The sequence below is a fragment of the Bos grunniens genome, chromosome X (assembly GCF_055505025.1).
Source record: "Bos grunniens cultivar Pamir isolate PY7600 chromosome X, Bosgru_T2T1.0, whole genome shotgun sequence".
In the NCBI taxonomy this organism is placed as follows: domain Eukaryota; kingdom Metazoa; phylum Chordata; class Mammalia; order Artiodactyla; family Bovidae; genus Bos; species Bos grunniens.
This window is the reverse complement of record NC_141194.1, coordinates 146,574,132-146,580,745: the sequence shown is the minus strand read 5'-3', so window position 1 is coordinate 146,580,745 and position 6,614 is coordinate 146,574,132. Positions and strand designations below refer to the sequence as shown.

Below are 6,614 nucleotides of genomic sequence, written 5' to 3'. Positions count from 1 at the left end.
TCTCAGGAGGCAGGTAAGGTGGTGTGGTATTCACATCTCTTTAAGTATGTTCCACAGTTTGTTGTGATCCACACACTCAAAGACTTTGGTGTAGTCAATAAAGTAGAAGTTTTTTTTCTGGAACTCTCTTGCTTTTTCTATGATCCAATGGATGTTGGCAATTTGATCTCTGGTTCCTCTGCCTTTCCTTAATCCAGCTGGAATATCTGGGAGTTCTTGGTTCATGTACTGTTGAAGCCTAGCTTGGAGAATTTGGAGCATTCCTTTGCTAGCGAGTGAGATGAGTGCCATTGTGCGGTTTGAATGTTCTTTGGCCTTGCCTTTCTTTGGGATTGAAATGAAAACTGACCTTTTCCAGTCCAGTGGCCACTGCTGAGTTTTCCAAATTTGCTGGCATATTGAGTGCAGCACTTTCACAGCATCATCTTTTCGGATTTGAAATAGCTCAACTGGAATCACATCACATCCACTGGCTTTGTTCGAGTGATGCTTTCTCAGACCCACTTGACTTTGCCTTCCAGGGTGTCTGGCTGTAGGTGAGTGATCACACCATCGTGGTTATCTGGGTCATTAAGATCTTTTCTGTATAGTTCTTCTGTGTATTCTTGTCACCTGTCCTTAATATCTTCAGCTTCTTTTAGGTCCATACCATTTCTGTCCTTTCTTGTGACCTTATCTTTCATTTCTTTTCCTTATGTTTGAGAGGTTAAATATTTCATGGGAGGAGATTCACATGACATGAAAAAAGGAAAAAAAAAAAAAAAACTCAAGTAGTAGTGGCTTGCCATTGAGCTGTCTTTTGCGCTGGTGGTGGGATGATTTTCAGTGCTCTAATGAGTAAGTCCACCAGTCTACTTCAGGCTCACTTTGTACTAGGCCAATCTATAGTAACAACTTAAAGTAAGCTGCGTATATATATATGCCTTCATGTGAAAGAGCAATGTTGAGTTAATTTCCTTCCATTTGAAATAACAACTAATATTGATATTGATAAAGCTAGTGTTCCGTGAAGTACAAGAATCATTTGCCTCATTCTCAACATTTATTAATGTATATTGCTATTTTTCTTCAGTGAAAGTTTATTTTCCTTTTTTGATGTTCTATTTTATATAGGAGTACAATTGGTCAGCACTGTTGTGATAGCTTATGTTGACAGCAAAGTGATTCAGGTATACATATATCTTTTCTTTTTAAAATTATTTTCCCATTTATGTTCTTACAGAGTATTCAGCAGAGTTCCCTGTGCTATAATGTAGGTCCCTGTTGGTTATGAATTTTAAATACAGCAGTGTGTACATGTCAATCCCATACATATTTAACTGAAACATGTCTTTTCTCATGAGCCACTTTAAGTCAGTGTTGGAAGTAAACAGAATGTGCATTTTACTAATGATAAAATATTAATTCGAAAAATATTCATTAGGCACAGTACCAGACATTCAAAAACAAGTGTCTTAAGATTTCTTTTCTCTTGAAAATCAAAAGCATAGGAAAAAATTGAGTAAAATAATCTTCCCTCCAAGAGACTTAGCAAATTCTCTTTACTGACAGAAAAACAAGAATGTTTATAACTGAACTAAAACAAGACGCTAAGTGAAACTAGTTAAAACTGATCATTTGATATTCTATAAATTGATGTTCAATCGAGGTGCTTGCTAATTTATATTCTCTGTTTATAGACTATATGGAAGGGCATTTGGACTTTCAAAATTACAAAAAAAAAACACTGAGAGAAAATTAATTGTTACCAATAACAGTTTAGTTATTGCTGTTTTGAAAATATAATTTCTTCAATAACTATACCAACATATTTTATGATTCTTCTCTAGTTCTATCATTATATATGGGCTCATTAGGATCTCAATGGAGAAGGGGCACAGATTATTAGAAACTTGAATAATGAGCATGTAGTTTCTCAAAACTATATGAAGTAGACACATAATAAAGCTCAGATTCTGATAAAATACATATTTGCTTCTGATAAAATACAAATCTGATAAAATACAAATAAAATTTCAGGGTAAATGTACCACTACAACTGCAACTGGTACCAATCCAGATTTGGATAACATCTAGCAAGCATATAAGAGAATCTAAACAAACTGAAAAAAATGGGGAGGGGAAGTTCATGCTGAACTTAAACTTTTGTGTGGAGGCACTCAACATTAGTGGACAAAGTCATACTCAGGAAAAGAATATGTGGTCAGTGTTGTTCAACTAAAAATGCATATTTTCCAATAAACATGATTTCAAGTTATGAGTCCTTCATGAAAAATTATTAGGCCTACTTAAGCAAAGTAATCACTGACAGTATAAATAGCACCAGAAGTTTTGCTGAGCAGAAGATCTATTTAAACCTCAGATTAAAGATAAAACTTCTGAAGAATTGATGGTATTAAAACACTATGGAAATGCTGCAATGGAAATATGGAAATAAGATAACTTTTTAGGGTAAACTGGTGAAATTAAAACAATGAGATACCACTACACACTTATTGGAAAGGTCAAACACAAAAATCTGACAAACCAATTACTGGCAAAGATGAGGAACAACAGGAACTCTCATTCGTTGTTAGTGGGATTGCAAAATGGTAGAGTCACTTTGGAAGCAATTTCTTACAGAGCTAAGCATTGTTATACCACATGATCTATCAATTACATTCCTAGACTGTTCAGGAAATGATTTGTTAATGCCCACACAAAAACATGCACATGAATTTTATAACAGCTTAATTCATAATATCTCTCTTTCTCTCACACATACACAGACACACACAAATTGGAAGTAACCAAAGTATCCTTAAATAGACTACTGAATAAAGAAACTATGATTCATCAAGATAACAGAATATTACTCAAGAATAAAAAGAAGTCAGCTATCATATCACAAAAAGAAATGAATGAAACCTGAATGAATGTTATTAAGTAAAATAGCTAGTCTGGAAAAGATTATACACAGCCTGCTGCCAATTGTACAACACTTTGGGAAAGGTAAAACTGTAGAGTGAATAAAAAATATCAGAGGCTTTTTTTTCTTTTGCTTCAGAATAGTTTTATTAGTTTGCATAAGGTATGTCAAGGCTCAAAAATTCCTCTCCTAATTTGACACACAAATCCACTCAGTCGGAGTCTTCGTTGGCCCAGGGCTCATGTACTGAAATGTTATCGGGTGCATCTGCAGGAACCTTGACATTGGGAGGGTTGAGGTTACCACTGGTTGCCATGGCGAGTTTCAGATTCCACACTCTGGACACAAATTTCAACAGGTCCATCTCCAGCAGGGTTAAGGTATCGAACGTACACTCTTTGTTGGGGGAAACCTCTTTCTTTTTCTTCCCCTGAAAGCCAAATGAACCAGCCTGACGGGCAAGAGGAGTCTGCACACTACTCCCACCACTCTCTCCTGCCAACTTCACTGTCAGGTACATCAGCACAATGAAGAAAAGCCAGAAAACGTGATCTCAAGCCAGTCTTGGGCATGCTCTGGTAGATTCTGCCTCATTGGAAAGTGTCCTCTGCAGAGCTTCTTCCCCTGGAATTCTTCAGCTTTCTCTCTCAGAGAAGTAAACACTAAAGCATGGACACAGGTAACACAACTATGAAGAAGCACAGGAACCATTTGACAGACCACACGGTGAGCTGAGAGGAAATGGCCCCTGGTGCTCTGGTCTGCCCTGGCACCTGGAGACTGAGGACCAGCCAGGGCTGGGCCCTTGGTGATGCCAAAGTGGGCCCCACCCCAGCCAGAACCCATGTGGCCATTGTGATGACTTCAGGGCAGAGGGTAAGGAGGCTTTCGGGGGCAACTGGGAGTAGGGCTTAAAGGGAAATGGGGACATTTCCAGCGGGCAATTGAAAAAGAGGTGGGAGTGACAAAATGCCGTCTCTTTGCTAGTGTATTCTTTCTGAACCTGATGCTCTACTGGGAGGGTGGTTCTGTCTTCTATTTTCATTACTCCACTTGAGGAATCCAGACACTGGGTTGAGCAGAGCAGACCACTGAGCATGTGCCGCTGTGGAACAGAAAGCCTAGTGGGAAAAATATATTAAACAAGAGGCCACAAACTAAGAGCCACTGATGTGCTTTCTGTGGCCAACACTGTTCCTAAAAATGACTGTGCTCAGTCACAGTCTAACTCGTGTCTGGCTCTATGAGACCCCATGCACTGTAGCCCACCAGGCTCCTCTGTCCCTGGGATTTCCCAGGCAAGAACACTGGAGTGGGTTGCCATTTCCTATCCAGGCATAGTAGATGTTTAAGGACAGTGGAACTATTCGGTATGATGTTATGGTAAATACATGGCACTATGTATTTGTCAAAACCTGTAAACCCTTACAACACAAAAAGTGAATCAGTGTATGCATATCTAAAAAAAAGAAAAAAAACACACATTTTGACATCAAGAATGGAATGCAGAATTTGACTAATCAATTTAATTATATTACAAATGTATGAAGCCACCTAACTAAGATCCGCTGACGTAACTTTGGAAATGAATGTAGTTTGCAAGATTGAAACCAAAGATAAAAGCACTGTAATCTAGTTGATAGTGGTTTTTCTCTTGGGTTACAGGTTAACCATCCTGATAGTCTTACACATGCATAACTGAATTGAACTGGTAAATAGATGGCACTTGAGTATCAGTTCAGTTCAGTTCAGTCCAGTCACTCAGTCATGTCCGACTCTTTGTGACCCCAAGAATCACAGCACGCCAGGCCTCCCTGTCCATCACCAACCCCCAGAGTTCACCCAGACTCACGTCCACCAAGTCAGTGATGCCATCCAGCCATCTCATCCTCTGTCGTCCCCTTCTCCTCCTGCCCCCAATCCCTCCCAGCATCAGAGTCTTTTCCAATGAGTCAAGTCTTCGCATGAGGTGGCCAAAGTACTGGAGTTTCAGCTTTAGCATCATTCCTTCTAAAGAAATCCCAGGGCTGATCTCCTTCAGAATGGACTGGTTGGATCTCCTTGTAGTCCAAGGGACTCTCAAGAGTCTTCTCCGACACCACAGTTCAAAAGCATCAATTCTTCGGCACTCAGCTTTCTTCAAAGTCCAACTCTCGCATCCATACATGACCACTGGAAAAACCATAGCCTTGACTAGACGGACCTTTGTTGGCAACGTAATGTCTCTGCTTTTCAATATGCTATATCTAGGTTGGTCATAACTTACATACATATATTTCTTTGTCCTGTTAGCTGAAAGGGTCTAAGAGAAATGATACTCTGAAAATCTGAAAGAAACAATGACGTAGAAATAAGCACAGATCTTGGTTCCCAATACTCTTTTCCAATAAAGGGAGCCGGGCTTCTTGGAGAAATTACTGATTGTAGGGCTCAGAGAGGAACTATAGAAGAGGAGTTGGGTGGATTTTATTGTATCAAAAAGGAAATAGTAAAAAAAAAAAAAAAAAAAAAAAAGCCCCAGATTAATGTAAGTAAGTAAGCGTTAGTCACTCAGTCACGCCTGACTCTTTGCGACCCTATGGACTGCAGCATGACAGGCCTCCCTGTCCATCGCCAACTCCCGGAGTTTCCTCAAACTCACTTCCATTGAGTTGGTGATGCCATCCAACCATCTCATCCTCTGTCATCCCCTTCTCCTCATGCCTTCAATCTTTCCCAGTATCAGGGTCTTTTTAAATGAGTCAGTTCTTCAAAACAGGTGGCCCAAGTATTGAAGTTTCAGCTTCACCATCAGTCCTTCCAATGAATATTTGGGACTGATTTCCTTTAGGATGAACTGGTTGGATCTTCTTGCAGTCCAATGGACTCTGAAGAGTCTTCTCCAACACCACAGTTCAAAAGCATCAATTCTTCAGTGCTCAGCTTTCTCTATAGTCCAACACTCACTTCCATACGTGACTACTGGAAAAACCATAGCTTTGACTAGATGGACCTTTGTTGGCAAAGTAATGTCTCTGCTTTTTAATATGCTGTCTATGTTCATCATAACTTTTCTTCCAAGGAACAAGTGTCTTTTCATTTCATGGCTGCAGTCACCATGTGCAGTGATTTTGGAGCCCAGGAAAATAAAGTCTGTCACTGTTTCCACTGTTTCCCCATCGATTTGCCATGAAGTGATGGGACTAGATACCATGATCTTAGTTTCCTGAATGTTGAGGTTTTTTAATTTTATTTTATTTTTAAACTTTACATGATTGTATTAGTTTTGCCAAATATCAAAATGAATCCACCACAGGTATACATGTGTTCCCCATCCTGAACCCTCCTCCCTCCTCCCTCCCCATACCATCCCTCTGGGTCGTACCAGTGCACTAGCCCCAAGCATCCAGTATCGTGCATCGAACCTGGATGGCAACTCGTTTCATACATGATATTTCACATGTTTCAATGCCATTCTCCCAAATCTTCCCACCCTCTCCCTCTCCCACAGAGTCCATAAGACTGTCCTGTACATCAGTGTCTCTTTTGCTGTCTCGTACACAGGGTTATTGTTACCATCTTTCTAAATTCCATATATATGCATTAGTATACTGTATTGGTGTTTTTCCTTCTGGCTTACTTCACTCTGTATAATAGGCTCCAGTTTCATCCACCTCATTAGAACTGATTCAAATGTATTCTTTTTAATGGCTGAGTAATGCTCCAT

The 6,614-nt window shown here is 39.6% G+C and overlaps 1 pseudogene; it reads right to left on the bottom strand.

The window, feature by feature from the left end:
• Positions 1–3,119: 3,119 nt before the first annotated feature.
• Positions 3,120–3,428, bottom strand: LOC147341600 (protein FAM209 pseudogene; annotated as a pseudogene).
• Positions 3,429–6,614: the final 3,186 nt, after the last annotated feature.